The sequence below is a fragment of the Nycticebus coucang genome, chromosome 16, assembly GCF_027406575.1.
Source record: "Nycticebus coucang isolate mNycCou1 chromosome 16, mNycCou1.pri, whole genome shotgun sequence".
Classification (NCBI taxonomy): domain Eukaryota; kingdom Metazoa; phylum Chordata; class Mammalia; order Primates; family Lorisidae; genus Nycticebus; species Nycticebus coucang.
The window spans coordinates 39,540,909-39,563,498 of NC_069795.1; the positions used below are offsets into that span (position 1 = coordinate 39,540,909).

Genomic DNA, 22,590 nt, shown 5'->3' on the forward strand with positions numbered 1-22,590 from the left:
GCTCCTAGACTTGATAGATCATGACATTTTGTAGAACCTTTGCCTTTAAAGCTATTAAGAAACTGATAAAATGCAAAGGTTAATAAAGTCTCCTTGCTCACTTCATACCACTGACAATTACTTCTCTCTCTCTCTCCCTTACAAAATCCGCTAATGTTTGGCTCAGATATTTCTTTAATCTGTCTCATCTTCTCTATTGCCACTGATGTAATGTGAGCTATTATCAAGTTTACATAGATTATTACAATAGCCTCTCTCCCTGCCTGCAATTTAAAGACTTAATTTCCTCGGTAGAAATGCCTAAAAAATACTTTAGATGAAACCTGTCCTTCCCATGTATAGTACAAAGTTCAGATTCTTTGCTATAAAGCATCTTGCATGGCACATATGAGTTGAAGGAAAAATATTTGTTGAAGGAACAGATAGAGGAAAAAGACCAACAAGTGAACAAGGCAAGTAAGATACCACTTCATCAGGGTCCCACCAGTTTTTCTTTCTTCACTTTTTATCCTTCAGTTATGTACTTTTGCCTCCCACCTTGACCATCTACTTAGAATCATTCACTCTTTTTTTTTGTTTTTTTATGAAAACAAACCAAAATGTTTTATTAACAAAAGTAAATTTTAACTCACTTTTATATATCATATCATGTTTATGTTGACAGCAACAGATTTTCTGGAATATTTAAAACACATAGATTTTAAAATACATTTAAGTATATGCAGCTCATTTGCTCCTAGTTATAAAACTTACAAATAATGCCCTAGTTTTGATGTTTGGTCATGTTTTTCTGAGGAAGTCTCATTTCATGATAGGTTCAGACATGGACACATCACCATTGGCTGTGGATTTCCAAGCAGCATAGGAGCTAATCTCAGCAAAGCTCGCACTGGCATTTTCAGCTGTTTAAATTTGAAGAGTAGTTCAGCAAAGCTTGTCTTCCCTTCTAGTCTTATAGACATCAGGGGCCGTAGAGCCAGCACTGAGTGGTAAACAAGGAAGTAGGCCAGCATGCTCAGCTGAGACTCCTCAAAGGCCCGTCCACTGAGGTCGGCATGCGGACACATATTGCCCCCAGCTTGTAGCCACTGATCCGGGGTATTATCAATAGTGCACTTCACAGCAGAGAGGAACTCAGAGTTCATAAACAGCCCTCGCTTCGGGTGATGCTGCAGCCACTTCTGATGGCTTCAGGAGCTGAAAAAACTCTAACACCAGTTTTATCTGCCAAAGTTCAGAAGTCTCAGACATTTCTCTTCTTCCAAGCTTTCTTACAGCCTGATCCATTGCTATGTATGCAGGCAACATCTCTGGGGTCTCCTGAGTAACACAATCATAGCGTACTGAAGAAAACAGATCCAGAATTTCCTGTTTCTGACTCAGGTTCACAGTTGGCTTGCAGAAATGTTCAGCAAATGATGTAAGTGTCAGCTCAGAAGTGAATGCTGAAATGGTTTCTGGCTTAAAAGCCCAGGCTTCAGAGTTTCTATTAGCAACAGTCTGTTGCCAACAAACTTTGCCACCACATTGGATCTTCTTTGTAAGAGAGCTGACCTGCTCTGAGTTTAACATATAAAACCCCATCCTTGGAAAGGATAGACCTCAAGTGTTGTGTTCCCTTGCTTAAATCTATGAGCAGTTCCCAGTATCTTGGACCTTTAACTTTAACCTGCTTTAAAAGGTAGAGTTCTGGGAGAAGGGTAGGAGCCATCAATTCTTCTTTGGTTTGTTCATACCACTGAGTGCCCTTGTAAGTAACTTCCCAGAGGGCATAACAGGGCGTATTTGTGTCCATATCCACAGGCACTAGAAGCCTTGGTTCTGCAACTAGCTCGTAAAGGTTTGGAGAGCCTGGAGATGATGCCAGCTGTCAGTGCTGTGAGCTGGGAAGTGCAGGTACAGGGCACAAAGAAGAGCAGCAATGGAAGAGTTTGATGTGCTCAAAGAGTACCTTCCCCCTCCCCCAAACAGAAGCCCAAGGGCCATGTGGTGGGCTAAGTGAAAACCATAGTTCATTTCACCACTCATTTTCATGTGCAAGAAATGACAAAGCTACCAACCTTTAGGTTTCCCAAGCTAGCCATTACCATGGCCAGAGACAGCAGCACCACACTGAGGCAGGTTTCTAGGTTGTAAGGACCTGTAACAGAAGCATTAGGTGCAAACAAGTAAGTCATAAAATCTTTTGAAAATTTATGCAAACAGTTAAATGCTGATAAATTTTCTGAGCCAGCAAATCAAAAACCAGAGACAAATAGGCTCCTTTAATTATGTACACGTGTGCTTGTGACAAAGTTTCCAAATTCAAATCCTCTGAGCAAGGCAATTGAATTTCACTGAGAGAGATACTATTTTCTCTTATAATTTGAGGAACATTGCTATCAAACCACTTGGAATTTGGTAAAATACCATCCCACAAAATCAGGCAGCAAGCAAGTGTCCTAAGCAAGAGAAATTCTGGTTTCGCAAAGTCTAGCAAATACATGGTATCAGGAGCTCAAAACCAATCTGCAGTGGATCTGTCATTAGTTTTTAAGTAGATCATAGCCAAAGCTAGTGTTTCACCTGGACAAGTCACATCCACAGTAATGGTATCTGCTTCTTTGATTTGATAACTTGGAGATTTATGTTTCTCCCTGTGCATTCCTGTTTGAAAGCACCTATGTCTTCCAACCATGTACTGATAAAGCTGCTCAGGAACATTGAGATCAGACATGCCTATCAAATTAACGCTGTGGCCCAAGCAAGCTATGCCTAGGACCAAGCCAGCAGCTAATGAGTATGACTCTCTGTTAGTGCAGTATTTCATTTCAGGACCTGGGGGATGTCCTATTTTAGCCCAATAAGACTTCTTCAGTATGTCTGTGAGCTGTTCCCTGATACACAAGGCCAATGCCAACCACTGCAGCCACTCGGATGTTGTGAGGAACATCTACCTCTGTATATGTTGGAGGCAAGAGAGCAGAAATGTGAATACTAAGAAGCTGTGTAATTGACATATCTGTGGTGCCTAGTTTTGCAGCAGAAACACCAAGTAGCAGTCCAATGCTTGCCATTTCATGACCCTTGGTCAAGTAGTCATGGATATTGAGAATAGCCAGCTTTGTAAGGTGCTATTTCAGACCCAAGGCCATAAGAAAGCTGGCTTTCATTGGCTAACTCTGTATGCTTGGGCTTATTGTAAACAATCCATGCTGAGTTGAACTGGGAGGCAGGGGCTATCTTCAGGCCAGCAGCCACACGATTATGGAAGCTGGCCCAGCTTGTCATGTTGGGAGGCACATCAATATTTCAACTATTAATGTCAACCATTGTGTTCTGAGGAGCGGCATGCCCAGTCACATTCAATTTAGGAATAGGCAATGGCTCTGTTGGAACAGGATGGTATGAAACAAGGTAAACATTCCTCATCCTACAGGAAAGGCCATAATTTGCTGACACAATGGAATAAGGTGTTTTCTTTTTCTTCAATGAATTCGTGCTCACTGAGTTCTGGATACTGCACTATGTTGACACGGACGGGATGCACACTCTGAAAAGCCTTTGCACACCCTGCACCCTGAAATCTTCACTCTATATCAATGACGTAACCCCGTGATTCATGTCATTCATGCCATCCTCCTCCTCCTCCTCAGTTTCTGTTCCTGAAGGAACATCTGATGAGAGTACAGATTTCCTTTTGGGTAAGTTTCCTTCGAAGGCCTGCTTGAAAAGATCCTGACATTCAATCAAGATCCTGCTTCTGGCCAGTCTGAAGCAGGCTGCTCACAACAGTGATAAATTGCATCTCTGATAGGAAGAGCAACTCCAAAGGGAAGGGTTTCCAGATGTCTTAAAGTGAACCCTACACTAGTCATCCAGACAACTAATCTTTCAGCCAGGCTAGAAACTGTTTTCCTCTAGTTCTGCTTGTGACTTCTGGAGGGGCCTGTAGTTATTCTGGACAAATATTGTGAGGCATCATCAGAAACAGAGCTCTCATCACCAAGTGTATACAGTGCTATATTCAAGACAGTGAGTCTGCTTCTTTCACGGATTCCAGGGAGGTAAGGATAAGATGGCATTCCTTCTCCCTTAAGATAAGAACTCACCCACTGATAAATACTAGGCAGCTCAGAAGTAAAAAAAATGGTGGATGGTGCAGAAAACCTGATTGGCCTTAATTGTGCACACTTGTCCCGTTGTTCTGACAAGTGTTTGCGTAGTCTCTCTAGTAATGATCTACATAAGGCCCCAATTTCAAGTCCCTTACCAGCTGAACAAGAAGGTCAATAAGTGAACAAATTCCTTCTCCCATTAAAGTATTCAACTTAAGATCCTCATAGACAAGGTGAAGAACAAAAAAGTTGCAGTTATATGAGGAAAGAGGAGCATAGAAGAATCCAGACTGAGGTTCTGTGAAAAATCTTCACCCTTAATTTGCGAAACTTCCAAAGAACCCAAACATAAAGATCTGCTCATAGATGAGACTCAACATTCTGGTGGTAGTCTGAATTCAGTAAATATTCCCAGTCATCATCAGATCCAGTCTCAGAAGGCGTTGCTTTTTGGGGTGCTAAAAGCTGGAGAAACTGACCCACTGGAGAAAGTGACCCACTTGATGGCGTTAGTACTCCTAAGCCTCTTAGTAAACTACATGGATCAGTGGATGAAGTTGTTCTATTGTCTCCAGTTCCAGAACTGAGGGATTCTTCAAAACTTCATGATCCTCTCTATAAGGAGGATTGTACTTTTCAACAAATTAGAACTTATATTCATTCTGCCAGAGATCCTGTTCATAACAGAGTAACTCTGGAACTGAGTAATGGCTCCATGGTTAGTATCACTATTCCTGAAATTGCCACCTCTCAGTTAGTACAAACATGTTTGCAAGCAGTTAAGTTGATCCCTCCAATTGCAATCAGTGTAACCTGGCTTATTGTACCCTCAATGAATCCCCAACAATAAAAAAAAAAAAAAAGAAGAAGTAGTGGTTCAGATGCTTGTCAAGTGGTATAATGTTCACAGTGCTCCAGAAGGACCCAGTTATCACTCAGAGTGGAATTTATTTGTCATTTGTCTCATGAATGTGATGGGTTATAACACAGACTGCTTAGTGTGGACCTGAAATTGTGACTTTGAAGAATCACTTTCTCCAGTCATCGAATCATTCACTCCTTTGCTTTGCTAATTACCAGTGCAGTTTTAGAACTGAGCTCAGGAATCACCTCCTCAATTTTGTGGCCCTCATCAGTCCTCTTGCCTTCATCTCCACATTCCATTTCATATGTTGGAAACTTACCACCATGGTATTCCCTGTCAAGCTATGAACATATCATGTCTGCCTTTAACATACCACTGTTGCATTTTAGTCATTTAATTTCATGCCTGTATCTATACCTAGATTAACTTCCTTGAGAATAGAGACTATATCATATGTAAATATCTTTACTTTCTAACATAAAATCCACTCTTTTCCCCTACTTATAGTTATTATATAATACACGTACCTACTTAAAGATGAATAAAAAATTGGAAAACTTAAATACTATTTAAATAATGACTATATCTTACCAATATCTCTGTGTGGGGAGGAGGATTTATTATATTAGAGATTATAATTACTGCCTTTTTATATTTTGTAAAAATAAATTAAAAAATAAATAAAATTTATTATTTATGTAAAAATAAATTAAAAATATTTTTATTTATGTAAAAATAAGTTTTAAAAAGTTATATATTTGTAAACATATTTTACTAAAAAATATAAATATATTCAGCTAAAAATTTTCACCTAGGAGGCATAATACCACTTCTTTGTTCCTATTCAGAAAATACCAAAGATGTTGACAACTATACAAATATATTTTAAAAGAAATCCTGTCATGATCTTCTTATATTTTATTCAAAAGTTGAGGATTTTCAAAATTCCTACATTTGACAATAATTATGATTTTATATTGAATGCCATACATGTATTTGGTCAACAAAGTTTCTTTAATTGTGCAATAGAATAAAATGTATCAACATTTTTAGTATGCTTCTTTAAGTAACTTTTTGAATAATTTTGACATATTAATGTATTAATGTGTTGCATGCACTTGGGATATAGTGATAGATAAGATAAACAACACTGATATTCTTTTGGATATATTTTATAGATTAAGACAGAAATAATATATACACACAAATAAAAATAACAAAAATAATTATTATTCAGACATTGATACATTCTCAGAAAATTATAATAGAGTGTAGAGTTTGACAAGTTTGGGGAGCTACTTCAGATGGAATGGTCGGGGAAGATTATATTTATTAATTTATTAATTATTAAAATAATTAAATAATATTATAATTATATAATAATTATATAATATATATACTCTTAGGATTATATTATATTATATAATAATTATATTATAATTATTATATTATAATTATAATAATATATAATTATATATTATTATATTATAATTATAATAATATATAAAAATAATATATATTAATATATAAAATAATAATTAATAAATAATTATTATTTATTAATTAATTTATCATATATTATATTATATGAGGGAGTGTGAATGAGAAGAAAGTGATAGCTATAAGAAGTTACTGAGGAACAGCTTTCCAGGCACAGAAAGGGCAACATAGAATCCATGCATAGGAGTAGACTTAGTGATGTATGGAACAGAAAAGTTAGCATGATGAACAGTTTGAACTAAGATAGGAATCCTAAGAGTAGTGTAGGAGAAGTAGATGTGTTAAAAAAAAAAGATGTTTAGACTGCATTAGAATTCACTGGAAAAGTTTCTTCAGAGGATAATAAAACAATCTACAGGACTTGGTGTTGGCTTCAATATGAGACTATGGAAACATAAAGGAATGAAAGAAGACTACTAGTTTCTTTTCTTGAGGAACTAAATGAGTATCATTTACTAAGATGGGAGATACTTCACCTTAGTAAGTGAAGGAGGTGAAGAATTAACGTAGAATCATCTTGAGTTTAAGAAACCTTTTATTAAAAGTGCAAGTGACTGTTTCTTCTAAGAGCTCTGTCAACAGATCATTTATGGGAACCTTAGGATAGTATAATACATGCTAAATTGTTAATATATACCATGTCTTAATGTGTTACCTTTCTCATGTAATAAATTTTCATTTTAATGAGTTTTTAATAAGCAACAGATAAATTGCTTTAATACTCAGCATAGCAGTCATATAACCGACTGTGATAATTGAGTGCTATGATAAGCAATCATCATTTTGAAATAACTGGGGATCCCTCTGCTCCACCCAAACATTAGTTTCATTGTTTCCCAGGCCAGTGGTCCACTTCACCTGCTTTACAAAGATGGCTCCCAGATTCACATTTCTAGAAGGCAGCCTTAATGAATAGGAAGGCCCCATGCATGCTCATCAAGAGCTTTTCCTGATAAAATGTTTAAGTATTTGAGAACTAATTCAATAGTTAATTTGTGGCCATTTGCTTTCATTCAATGAATGAATTTAATAGACTTTTATTTAGTAATTAAGAGGTAAGGCAAGGAAAATGTTGAGGATATATAATTTTTTTAGTTACAATGTAAACAAAATAAAATATTTACTCTCCTAATAGTTAACTTGTTATATATGTATGGTTGGTATACTTTTTCCAGGTCAGTAAAATCATAGCAATGACATGGGACATACTTATTTCCTGAATTTAAAATGGAATTTGGGACCCAGTGCTTAAAAACAAAGTCTGTTAGGCTGGAAAGAACAAAAGTAAACTTTGAGGGCAGGAAGGAAATGGGGGGTTAAAAGAAAATGGCAGGACTTTTATTGTTCTCCTTTGCCTGACATCCTAATTCACATTAGTGAGAAGATGGACACATCCAAGGGTCATGGTGTGAATCAGCCCTGTTTGATTCATTTACAGTAGTACCAGTTAGTTAGTACTCTGTAACAATCCACCTTGAAACCTAATGACTAAAAAATGTTTTTTATTTCTTATGAGTCCACTAATCATCTAGGCAGATGTATTGATTTGGGACCTCTCTTGATTTCGCCTGGGCCTAGTCAACCCTCTTGGCCAGCTAGCTATCAGGACAGCTGAGTTTGGCTTTCTAGAAGTCTTTCTTTGGTTTGATTCATGCTTCATTAGGGATGAATCTGAAAACACCTGCTTCAAAGCTACAAAATATCTTTTAACAGATGTGCAAATTATTCATTACAATTCATAGAATTTTACAATTCTATAAAAAGGTGACTGACACATAGAGAATATTTTGTAAATATTTTTGTAAAATTTTGCAATAAATATTTTGTACATAAAGGTACATTTAGCTACATTTTTTTGTTTTCCTTATGTATGGTAACTTTATGTATGGTGACTTTCCTTATGTGTTTACAATTTTTGAGCCACCCTGTACTTCCCTTAATTTTAAAAGAATAGAGAATAGTTAAGTGTAGAAATTTGTAGTACTATGCTATAAGACAACCAAATAATTTTTTAAGTTAATGCTTTTATTGTCATTTTACATACATAATCCAGAATAACTATTTGATGGAAAAAAATCCAGCATCTTGTGAATTCACGTTTGAGCTCAAGAACACAATTGCTCTCAAATTTGTTTCAATTACATTGAATCAACTTACCTTCCATATAATCCTTTAACTACTTAGCAGTATCCACAGAAGTATTTGTTTAATTAAGTTAAGAAAACCAGCTTTCAAAATTTATTTTGCCAATGTATTTTATAGGTAAGTGAACAGTTTTAGAAAGCTGATGTAATCACATTAAATTTAAATAAATTGTCTGAAAATAAACTTATAAATTAACGAAAGTATTTCCAAATTGTATAATTTGGTTATAAGCTCTATTAGTTTAAATCACAGAATACCTTGCCAAAGATAAATAATTCATTTCTGAAAATTTGGAAGAATAAATTCTAAATAAAGTAATCAGAAAAATGGTATGTAAGCAAAGTTATATTATTACTTTTTTATTATTTTTTATTAAATCATAATTTTGTACATTGATGCATTTATGGGGTTCAGGGTATTGCTTTGATATACAATGTGAAATGTTTACATTGAACTAAGTGATACCCTGAGTCTATTTTTATCCCTTAAGGTAAGATGAGGTTCTTGTATACAGAAGATATTTGATCTGAGTTTATGTATGCAATCAGCCAGCCTGTGCCTCTTTAGAGGACAGTTTAAACCATTCACATTAATAGAGAGAATTTATAAGCCTGGTTGTGTTTTGGGTATCATGATATTCGGATGTCCATTTGACATTTTTAATCCTTTCACCACTGTGGAAGTTGAGTTTTGTTTAAAAATTTCTGGGTGAGTTTCTTTGGAGGTAGGTCATTGGGCTGCTCATTATGGAGGATGGGTCTGAGAATATCCTAGACAGCTGATTTAGTTATGGCAAATTTCTTCAACATGACTATGTCATTAAAGTATTTGATTTCTCCATCACAATTAAAACTCAGTTTAGCTGGATACAGGGTCCTGGGCTGGAAGTTGTTTTGTTTTAGGAGATTGAAGGTCAATGACCATCTTCTTCTGTCTTGAAACATTCCGCTGAGAGATCTGCAGCTTTTCTTGCATCTGGCTGTTTGCAGATCTCCTTCATCTTAACTTCGGCAAAGTTAATCACAATGTGTCTAGGAGATGCTTTATTTGGATTGAGTCTTGCTGGGGTTCTATCTGAAGTTATGTATCTCTTGCAATGCTTGGGAAATTCTCCAAAAAATCTTGGGGTATAGCATTTGTACCTTTAGGACCATCCTCTTCACCTTCGGGAATTCCTATAAGACCAATGTTTAATATTTTGGAGTGATCCTACAACTCTCTCAGGGAATGATCAGTTTTTCCTCTCCATTTGTCTGCCTCTTTGAGTGTTTGGGAATGTTCAAAAGCTTTGTCTTCAGTTTCAGAGATCCTGTCTTCTGCCTGGTCAACACTATTACTGAGGAATTCTACTGTATTTTGGAGGTCCTCAACTAACTTCTTCATTTCCTTGAGCTCTGCTATCTCTTTTCTCTTTATGTCCATATCTTTGATGACTTGGGCTTTGAATTCATTAATTTCTTGAGACAACTTAAAACTACTCTTTGGAATCAATTTCTATGTCTTTTCTTCCATTCTATTTACCTTATTTGCAATCTATATTCTGAATTTTATTTCTGACATTGCTGCCATTTGTCTATACATGGCATTTTCAGTTGTATCTCCTTTGTCATTTCTTGGTCAGGGGGGTTGATCTACTCTGGTTATTCATGTTACCAGAGTTCTTCTGTTGGGTGTTTATTTTCTACCATTTTGTTATTAGAACTGGTAGGTTATTAGAACTGGTAAAATTGAATTGGGGTCCCCTGGTAGTAGAGATAGCCCCTTACCAAAGTGCTAGGCTTTGTAATTGTGGCTTGTGTCCTACAACCTTACAAAAGCCCCTTTCAGAGTTTTGGCTGGAGACTCTGAGGATCTACTTGGTGAGATAGTGCAAGCTAGCTTTGTTTTGATATCTGCCAATCTCTACTCTATCCCAGGAAACCACAGTATTAGGTATAAATCTCAACTGTGATACAAATAGCTGTGACACCCACCCTTCAGTTCATTTCCTCTACTAGAACTTTGAAGGTCAACCTCAGAATGTCCATGAGTGGACAGCCCCAGACACAGGTTCCAATTAAATTGTCTCAGGCTGTGCAAACCTGCTCAACAGAGAGGGATTCAAATGTCTCCAACAGCACAATTGGAGCCAGGGATCCACACTCTCACCTGCCAGATTCAGTCCACACTGTTGTACACTTCTCTGACCACAGGCCCAGTTGTAGCCAGGGGCCACGCCCCCACCCAAAGATCTCAATCCTCACCCAGCTAGCCTCTGCTTGCCAGACCAGATGGAGTCAGGGACCCATGCCCTGGCCTGCCTGTCTCAGTCCACTGCCTGGCAAGCCTCTGTAGGCAGGCTCTGTTGGAATCAGGGCACTGGGCCTCCCTTTGGTCTCAGCCCACATCCAGCTTGCCTCTTCTTGCCAGACCAGTTGGAGTCAGGGGAACATGCCCCCACCTGCCAGTCTCAGTCCACTGCCAGGCAAGTCTCTGTTCGCAGGCTCTGTTAGAGTCAGGGCAATGCACTCCACCCTCAGGTCTCAGTCTTCACCTGGTAAGCCTCTGTGCACCAGCCGTGCTGGAGACAGGGGACCATGCCCTACCTCTCAGGTCTTGGTTCACACCCAGTAAGCTACTGCTTGAGGGTTCTGTTGGAATCAAGGGGCCATGCCCTTGCCCTCAGGTCTCAGTCCACACCGAACAAGCCTCTGCTTGCAGGCTAAGTAGGGGCTGGAGACCAGCCCTGTCTGCCAAATTCAGTGCATATGGGGCAACCACTCTCCTACTGTGGGTGCCATTAGAGCTGGGGGTTCTGTACTCTGTTCTGCCAGACACAGCCCGAACTGAAGGTCAACACCACCACTGGCTGGGCATACTCATAACCAGGGAATTGCTCCTTCTCCCGCCAAGTGTCCCTTTCTTCCCACACCCTTTTTCTCCTCCATTAGACACAGATTCTATCCTGATGGTTGGTGGTCCATACTATGCCCAGATTTCTCAGGACAAGACCAAACACTCTATGCTCTTCATGAGGCAGAACTTTAGACCACCATGCAAGGGGGAAAGGGTGGACTGGGAGTTTGGACTTGTGGGGGAAAATATCTGTTCAATTTTATGCCTGGTGAGGTGGTGTCTAGGTTCATAAGTGGGACCTCCCTGGAGAAAGAGATTTGAAGTTTATCAGCTCTCTCCAGCAAGGTAAAATGAAAGGTCTTTGTTCCCTGCTCATTTGCAGATAGCCTGTGGCAGGCCTCCTGCTTGGGGGAGGGGGTCTCCCATCCTATAGTCAATAGGCTTTGTACCTGTAATTTGTTTTATTGAATGTTCTTCCGTGGAGTTAGGTATTACTGTCCACTGGGCTACTGATCGATGATGCAGAGGCAGCACCACAGATGAAATGAATGATTTTAAAAGGGATGGCTGGTGCTCGCTCAGGCACATCAGTCATCACTTGTCTTTATTCACTTTCTTATATACCCAAACTCATTAGATAAAAATAATCCAAGAATAAAGAAAACAAAAGGTAACAGAACTGTCATCAAGATTCCTTATCAGCATTAATACAGCAAAGTATGTACACATCTTTCTAAACTAAGAATATCCTGTTTGGAGATAAACAATAATGGAGATAAACCACAAATGGCTGGGTTGTCTGTTCTGTTTGCCCACTTCCCTATATGACTAACTGAAAGTTATTGTGTAAATAGAGGTAGGGAATTAAGTGCAAAGGTCCATTGCCCCAGGCAGGTGATCTATCTCCAGCTATGACTTGGCGAGGGCCCTTCGGCACATTCTTTTCTTTAAGGCGTGACTGCCTGCATTTTTCAGCAAAACAACTTATGCGAGCTGGGAGAGAATATCCCCCAAAACTCACATCTAGCCCAAGTACTGGAAATGTTCCTTCTCAGGGCCTTGTACCTCAAGGAGCACAAATGAGACTGATTCACCTTACAAGGGTGCAGGGGACTGTGCTCCTTCAGTTACGGCTTGCCCAACTTCTTTCTTGCTCAGCTCCCCACCTTTGGCTTCATAGAGTCTGATTCCCTCCAGTTTTTCTCCCGCTGCTCAGGAATCTCTGTCGAGAGTTTCTACCAGTCAGCCATCTTCCCAGAATTCCCCTATTATTACTTTTAAATAGGAATAAAAAGATACTATTACTTTTAGTTAGGAAAATAATACATTAATTGTAGAGAAGGGAAAACTTAAAATATTTAGAAATTTAAAAACTTTCAAAAATGTACTGTATTGACTGTGGGATCATACCCTCTGACCATATAGAGAGTTGAAATTGATTTTTATTTAATATAAAGCGTAATTTTCTTGGATTTTTTAAAGTATAATTTTAGATAGAATATGAAATTTATAGAAAAAGAGTTAAATAAATATTTCCCCACCTATGCAAAATAATTGAAGTAATCTTTTCCTTGAACTTTTGTTCTTTTTTAATATTTCTTTTGCTTATAAAAGCAAGGCTGTGATAAAGTTAAACATCTGTGTACATCAAGAAATCGTGCTTCCATCTGGATACCAAATATGTCTTGATAAATTTCTAGAAATGGACTTCTAGACTGTATTGTTTCACTGCACCTGTTCTACCCCAGAGTACGTTCTCTTGCCTTCTCATTCCCCCTCTTTTCCCTTGCCCCCTTCTGAAATCTCTAACTATATGAACATATTTGAATTTCTGCTAATATGAGGAGACACATAACAATGAATATTTGCATTGTACTGATTACCTGTAAGAGTAATTGTTTGCCAATTGCATTTTTTGAGGTAAATTGTGTGTTTCCACATGTTACCTTTGTTTTGTTTAATTTCCAAGCTTTGATTATGAGAATATTTTATGTAATTAAATTAAACTTTTGTCTAAAATTAACCTTTTCTATTTATCACTTGATTTTTTAATTTTTAGACTTATGCTTAAAATGCTTAGAGAATTCATAATATTTTATCAATTTCTTTTATGACAGAGATCATTCTTTAAATGTAATGTTGCATGAACTTTTATTAACACATGTAATAAAACCAAGGGTATGGCAGAAACCATAGAGTTGAAATATTAAATAAAAGATGGAATGCTAATAAGGGAAGCTTCAAAATATGATGCTAGTTGGTCACCACATGTAGGAATTCATTCTAAAGGGAACTGTCTACCCAGGCATCTTTATTTTTCTGGTTGATTAGCTGTCACATGTGGTAAGCTGGTAGACAGTACATTATCACAAAACTTTCAGACTCAGATTCCAGGCCAAAAGATTTCATAGCTATTTCTTCTCCCTAAAGATGACTATAAAGCAATAGCCACTCTTTACCTCTTTTCACCGTTTTGAAATGTACAATGTGCACATTACAGAGTGCCTTAAATTGGTAAATACCTCATTTTGTTTTATATTTCCGTAGAGATGAAAGCACAGAGTTCTTTACAAAGACCTGTGCTTGAGTAAGTTCTGCCATAGTGAAGAATCACTCTGGAAGGAAATACACTTGGGAGTTCCAATTTATATCAAGGTCAAATGCATTAGAAACAAAAAATAAATTAATATTTATATAGCAAAATATCCCTTTATATAAATCTTTTAAATAGTAGAGATTTTCATGACACATGTGAGTTTATGTCTTATATTCTTTGTAAGAATTTTAAAAAGGACAATTTCTATTACATTGAAGATATTTTGGTTTCCTTGAGCAATAAGGCAAATTCTCAGTTTTGTAATTGATAATAAATTAAGATTTTCTCACATTTTGAAATCAGAACAAAATAATGAGAATATATGGAAAGCCATATAATTTAAATTATTTATTTTCTATACATTAGCAAAAAATACATTATTTAACAGGATAAAGAATATGATAAATATTTGAAAAATAAGATTAGTAATAACGATTTTTTTATTAAATCATAGCTGTGTACATTAATGCAATCATGGGGCACTATACACTGGTTTTAGATACAATTTGAAATATTTTCATCAAACTGGTTAACATAGCCTTCCTAGCACTTTCTTAGTTATTGTGTTAAGACATTTATATTCTACATTTAGTAAGTTTCACATGTACCCTTGTAAGAATAACCTTAAAGTCAAATAACAAGTGATTTTTGAAGCACCTTTGTTTTCTCTTGTAACATTCGTGAAGAAATGTAGACTATTTTGTGTGTACAATAAACCATAAAGCCTTCATATCATTATGTTCATGTTTCTAAAAATTTGACATTGATGCGTGTTATTCAAAGTAGAACGGACTAGGAACTGCTGCACTTATTTACTTGTTTACAGACATATTCACACATGGAAGTCACAGAGTACAGAGTTGTTCAGTAAATAATGACTATTCATTCACATATAATACTTTTCGATATATATATATTTTTTTTTGAAGATTGTGGGAGAATCAGCAAGATATGAATTTATTTTAGGCCAGGTTGAGAAGACTATAATTTGAATAAAAAGCTGAATAATGACAAAAGAACGAAGTTCACTGAGTTTATTTAGCTTGGAAGTCAAGCATGCAGACACAAAGTCAATTTAAATCTTAGGTACTCACACCAAAAAGCCACAACAAAGTACAGTTTTTCAATTCATGATTTTTATATTAAATGGAATTGTTTTTAACGGAGGAAGAAATAGGAAGAGATAAAAATACAGCCCCAAATCAATCCAATTAAAAAGGTGACAGTCTTGTAAAAATATAAAGCCTAGGAGGCCCATCTCTGACCTGATCTGAGGCTGGCAAGAAACTAAAATCCACGTAAAGGCAACCAAGATGGAGCTCTTGCTGGGCGCGGTGGCTCACGCCTGTAATCCCAGCACTCTGGGAGGCCCAGGCATGTGGATAGCTTGAGCTCACCGATTCAAGACTGGCCTGAACCAGAGAAAGACCTTGTCCCTAAAAATAGCTGGGTATGGTGGCGGGTGCCTGTAGTCCCAGCTACTTGGGAGGTTGAGGCAAGAGAATCACTTTAAACCCAAGAGTTGGAGGCTGCCCTGAGCTGTGACTCCACAGCTCTCTACCAAGGGGTGTCAAAGAGAGACTTTGTCTCCAAAAAACAAACAAACAAAAAACCAAGATGGAGCTCTTAAAGCTGCTGGGAGCAGGTGATAGAATTTTCTTGGAACACACAACAGGAAAGAGCCAGAAAACAAAAAGGAGGGACAGGAGCTGTAAATTACACGGGGTCTTGTTATGGAAAAGGTTTTGATGGTGTGCTCTTTTTTCTAAAAAGAATGTAATTCATACCTATACTTTATTAGTACTAGCAAAATATCTAGGATAACAGATTCAAGTTTCTTGAGGTGTGTGGAGGAGGCAGCAGAGTATAACTATAGCTCACTTTTTGGGATTTTGGAAAAATCTGAGTTTCAGTTATTGGAAATATGAGGCTAATATAACTTTCATTATCATTTGAACAAATATCTAAACACCCTTTTAAAAATCCTGATGTGACATACTAGCATTAAATTACTATTTTAGTTCCATCCTTTTAGACAAAAATTTACAAAAAGAAGCTCTTAAAGCTGTGGAAACAAATAAGTATGATTAGAGTGACAACACAATTGTTCAAACCAAGACACTTCTGAGAATAAAAAGAGACAATAAATTATTGAAATTATATACATTTAAAAATATTTGTATATTGACTGATTAATTGATTTTACTACATTGAATGAACTACAGAGTAGCTCTGTTAAAATGTATTTTTTTAAAAAATAGTTTAATTAGGTTAGCATGGTGGTTCATGCCTGTAACCCTTGGCATTTTGGAAAGTGGAGGCTGGAGACTTGCTTGAGACCAGCCTCAGTAATATAATGAGACTGTCTCTACAAAAACATTTAAAAAATAGTAATTAGCTTGGTATGGTGATATTTGCCTGTAATCCTAGCTACTCGAGAGGCTAAAGCAGGAAAATGACATGAGCCCTGGAGTACGAAGTTGCAGTGAGCTCTGATGACACCACTGTGCTCTAACCAGGCAAAAAAGCAAGACCCTGTCCCGAACAACAGAAATAGTTTAATTAAGTTTCTAGTCATCTCCTTCTCTAGTACCAATTTACTGATACTTTTCTGGAGAATAAATTTTTAAAATAATTTCATTGATAATTTAAATATCATAAAACTTATCTGTTTTAAGTGTAGAACTCAATGAACACTAATATATTTATAGAGATTGTAGAACCACTCTCATAAACTAATTCTAAAACATTTCCATCACCTTAGGCTCTAGCTGATTTGTTTTTTTTTTTTTGGTAGAGACAGAGTCTCACTGTACCGCCCTCAGGTAGAGTGCGGTGGCGTCACACGGCTCACAGCAACCTCTAACTCTTGGGCTTACGCGATTCTCTTGCCTCAGCCTCCCGAGCAGCTGGGACTACAGGCGCCCGCCACAACGCCCGTCTGTTGGCTCTAGCTGATTTGTTTTTATTATTGTATTATTATTATTGTTCCTTTACATAAATAATCACACATTTTATATAAATTCTGCTTTTATTGTTCATTTAGATTACTGTAAGATTAGACTTCTATGAATATAGCTACTAGGAACATTCTTGTATATATCTCTGCTGCACCTGGGGACAAGAGTGGACTACCTGGGTTATAACACAATCATACATTTTTCTTAAGCAGATCATTCTAAATTGCTTTAGCAAAGTGGTTGTTCCAATTTACATTCCTCTTACAGTGTGTTAGAGAATCTGATGCACTAAATATTTATCAAAACTTGGTCCAGACAAATTTTTAACTTTCAAACATCTTTAAACAAGTGTAGTAATAGCTCATTGAGGTTTTAAATTGAATTTCCCTGATAAATGATAAGGCTAACAAGGTTTCATATGCTTTGTCGTTGAATATCTTTATTAGTGAGGTTTTCTTCCCCATTTTTTAAATTGTTGTCTATATTTTCATCATTGATACACTGAAATTTTCACAGATTTGGATAGGATAAGTTTGCTGATTATATATGTTGCCACATCTTTTTTTCTGTGAATTTGCATTATATTAAGTGTATCTTTTAAGACACGAAAGTTTACAACTCTAATATAGTCCAATTTTTACCTTTTCCTTTACAGTTTAAGCTCTGCATTTTTCTTAAGGAACACTTTCTTACCTCCGTGCATTTTAATTTTATCTAAACATCAATATTTTAATATAAATATTGTTTCACCTTGCATATTTATAACTATTGTCAACCAGCATTTATCACTATATATTTGTGAGTTAGAAGCTAGTTTGATTTTTTTTTCAGTATAGACTGACATTGACCTAATTCTGTTAACTAACAAGACTATCTTTTCCCCACTATAGTATGCCAACACCTTTGTAATAATTGGGCTGCATTTGTATACATTGGCCTTTTTTTATCCTCTCTATTCTATTTCACTGATCTTTTTTCTTTATTCTAGAATAATTATTTCAAAATTTTAATTTCTATGCTCAGCATCTTTCTTTGAGACCACTTACTACATCCAATAATTTTTCTCAGTTTTTAAAAATTTTTACATCTATAATAAAGTTGTCTATGGATCATAACTTATAGGTCTTCCTTTTCAACTTATATGACTTTTTCTTTCATATTTTATTCTCAAGAATGATAATAAGTGGATGTTTAATTATTTCAGAAAAAACATCAAACATTAAAAACAGCCTTGCATTTTTGAATGTATTAACTGTACTTCTAACATTTATTGGTAATTTGTATTTTCACATTTATATTCTTTGTTAAATTTTTATTTTTTATTTTTTTTATTTTTTTGGCCGGGGCTGGGTTTGAACCCACCACCTCCGGCATATGGGGCCGGCGCCCTACCCCTTGAGCCATAGGCGCCGCCCTCACATTTATATTCTTGAGAAACTTTGGCCTTCAATGTTCCTTACTTACAAGACTCTTCTCAGATTTCAGTATCAAGGAAATTTTGTCTCAGTGAAATGAACCAGGGACTTGCTTTATGAAGAAATTTCTGTGAATTTTACATATTTTGGGTATTTTACAATTAGAAACTTTGTTTCATTACATAAACTGTTAAAAAGAAAATTACTTAAATGAATATGTTGATGACACCACAATATGATTAAACATAGCATTATTTCTTTTTTTAATTATTTATTTATTTATTTATTTATTTATTATTATTAAATCATAGCTGTGTACATTAATGCAATCATGGGGCACCATACACTGGTTTTATAAACAGTTTGACACATTTTCATCACACTGGTTATCATAGCCTTCCTGGCATTTTCTTAGTTATTGTGTTAAGACATTTATATTCTACATTTACTAAGTTTCACATGTACCCTTATAAGATGCACTGCAGGTGTAATCCCACCAATCACCCTCCCTCTGACTATCCTCCTCCCTCCCTCCCCTCCCTCTCCCCTTCCCCCTATTTTTAGGTTATAACTGGGTTATAGCTTTCATATGAAAGCCATAAATTAGTTTCATAGTAGGGCTGAGTACATTGGATACTTTTTCTTCCATTCTTGAGCATTATTTCTTATTGAGAAACACTCTCAATAAAAATATTTTTATGTAGAATGCTAGTCACCTTCAAATATCGTATCTTAGTCAAGAATTTTGAAATTTAAATGCACAGAAGAGTATTATAATTGCAATGAACATTTGTAATATTTCTAGATTTACCATCTTCTAATAATATTTTCCTGCATTATTTCTCCACTCTCTTCTCTCAACCATTTGAGAGGTATCTGGCAGACAGGTCACCATTTATTCTTAAATACTTTATTGCATGTTGCCTAAAATGAGAACATTCTCCTGCATAATTACTACAATGGTTGGGGTCAGAAAAATTAACATTAAAAATAACATATTTTGTTTAAATTATATAAAATCTAATAAGACAACATAAGAATGGACTCCAATTTCATTGTTATCCTAACCACAAATGTGTCCAAAGTTCTGCTCAGATCCCTGTTCTCAAAAGCCTCTCCTATAATTATTGTAGAGCTGCTTCTACGAATCTACAGCATCTCTGCAACAGTATTTCTAGAAATGTGTTCCTCAGATAAGTAGTAGCAACATTATCAGGGAACTTAACTAGAAATGCAAATTCTTAAGCCCCACCAAGACCTACTGAGTTAGAAATTCTGGGTATAGGGCCAAGAGTTTGTTTTAACAAACTTTCAGGTGATTTTGATGTGCTACAAAATTTGGTAATTACCTTAAAGGAAAGCAGCTCAAATGTCAGGCTTTCTTATCTTCTTTTTCCTTTATTTTCCCAGGTTCTGGCAGAAATTATTCATTGCTTGTTAGTTCTACAATGATAACAAAGTATACAAACATAATATAGTAAAATGTATAAAAATTGTTTAAAATATATAAACTAACTTTGATCTAACAAATGCTGTTACAAAAATAATTTCTAAGAAAATAACAAAGTTTTAAAGTAATGTACAATAGAATGATATTTACAAGGATGTAAATTTGTACATAGAATGGTTTTCCTTAGGTAAATGTAGATAATTATGTATGTCCCTTAATCAATAATTGATCAAATATAATACCTTTCAATAATAGGGTATTATGCATTTAATAAAGCTTTGATTATATATATATTTTTCTAGTGGTAATATATCATTTTCTAACTGAAAAAAATAGGAATAAAGTGATACATAGATTATAAATAATTTTTTTAAGATGTGGATAATATATGTATTAAAATTCTGACATATTATACAGGAATATTAATATTTTCCCCCCTGAGGTATGGGATCATGGATGGTTGTTACTTCATTTTATTTTTTATAGTTACTTTATTTTATACTGTAATTTATGCCATTAGTGCAATATATTGTGATCTTATTAGAAAATCATAAAGTTCTTCTAATTTTTGATAGCTATGGCTAAATATGGATCACTTTTAAGGGTAGTTATTTCATTTCATGACAGTGTTTTAAGTATAATTAGTATTACCATGAGAAAGTTACAACCAAAAAAGTTTGGCTCAGTATTAGACAATGCTTTGCAATACTTATAACATATCATAAGTGAAGAGACCAGTCTTATGATAGTGAGATTCCTACTTCTTGAAATGCTCTGTATGAGTTCAGTCCGAGTTCCTACAAAATATAGAAGAATCACATTTTTATTCAAGAAAAATATTAAACTCTAAGTTTCCTATTTCAACAATGACAACATACACACACGTATAAAATACACTATTTATAGTGACATAAGATACTGTATATATGCATATATAACATGATGTGTATATATACACTATACACATATAAATATGCAAACACTACTCTATGTTACAAGTAAATTTTCATAAAATATTTACAATCAGTGAAATCAAAATATATTTGGTAAGAGATAGTAAAATAAGCAGATATCACTATTCCTGTGCTATCTCCTCTTTCTAAAAAAATCATCTCAATAAACAAAGCAACCTTTGTGTATTTATTAAAAACACTTGGCATCAGAGAAAATTAACATCAGAGGTGCTTTGGCTTTGAAAATGCAAAGATTATAAACTTTATGAACTTTATGAGCAATAATGTAACGTTCACTTTATACCACATACACTAAAATTGGAAACAAGGAGAGAATTTGTAAATGTGCAAGTCCCTATGAAAGTATAAGACTCTAATTCATTGTGTCTCCTCCTTCCTCTATACTTTCCCTGCCTTGTTTTCCATAGGCTTGTGGTATTTTAATAAGAGAAAAAAGGCAATAAGCATTTTTAAAGATTATAACATATTCATTATAAAATGAATGCAGTTTAATAGGAGCCAATTCATTTTATGTGAATTTGTCTGATTAAAAACATCCACACATGACATAAATTTACTAATTTTCTCTATTGGATACTGTAAAATAAATGTACAAAAACTTTCCAAAAACAGTTTAGAAATTAGGATGGAGTTCAGGCAATCTGAGTGAAGCCCAATTCAGAATAAGTCTTTAGCAACATAGATAACATTTTAATAGAACAAAGAAAATAAATAAGCAAAAAGTAGAGTGTTTTGATAACCTAAAAGACAAGGAAAGGGAAAAGTGAAAAGTATTAACATCAATTTTGAAAAATATTGTATAATTTAGTTTAAATTTATGTTCTCCATTTTTAGATTAAAAAGATTAGGGTGGCACCTGTGGTTCAAAGGAGTAGGGAGCCAGCCCCATATGCTGGAGGTGGCGGATTCAAACCCAGCCCCAGCCAAAAACTGCAAAAAAAAAAAGGATTAGATTTTATACCCATGTAATAACAAGCCTAGTTTAAGCATATATGTGAATGTGTGTGTGTGTGTGTGTGTGTGTGTGTGTGTGTGGAAAAATTAAAAAAAAAAATACAAAGGAACTCCTTGTAACAAAAGTAGAATTTAGAAAATTGTTTCAATCATAAATTGCATGTATTTTCGTTTGTACCTCAAGACAAATTATTATAATATAATTAGGACGATTAAAAAGCCAGACCTTAGTTCTCAGATTGAAAACAGAGGTCTACAGCTTTGCCAAAATGTGAGATATTGCAAGACAGGCTGACACATTCTACTTGTAAACACTTTTATAGGCTGTTTTAGAACAAACTTTAATTAGCAGACATCATCAATAAACATGAATTGTTGTATACTAATGGTGACTGAAACTTTTTATATGCCCCATCACTATTTTGAAAGCAGATTATTCAGTCCCTAAGTAGGATGCATGTGTGTATGTGTGTATGCATATGAGTGTTTTGAGACATGGACCATGTTCTTCCAAAACCCCCCAAAGAAACGATTGACTTGACTTTGTTCCCTGCCTCAGTCTTCTTTCCCAGATTTTCTTCCAGCTTGGAGCCTTGTCTTTGCCTTCTTCATGGGAAGAATTGTGATGTGTTCCAAGTGCAGATAATCATGAGTACACTTATCACACTTTTGTCTTGAAAAAAAAGATTCTATCCCTGCTTTCCCCCCACATACCACCTTATGTCCTCATTCGTCTTGAATACTTTAAGCATCAGCAACAACTCTTCCTGAAAACAGAAAATAAGTCCACTACTGAGTT

At 35.4% G+C, this 22,590-nt stretch overlaps 1 pseudogene; it reads right to left on the bottom strand.

Annotated features, from left to right (window-relative positions):
- Nucleotides 1-806: 806 nt before the first annotated feature.
- The window catches only part of LOC128567397 (anaphase-promoting complex subunit 1-like), a 135,853-nt pseudogene continuing 114,069 nt past the window's right edge, over nucleotides 807-22,590 (bottom strand).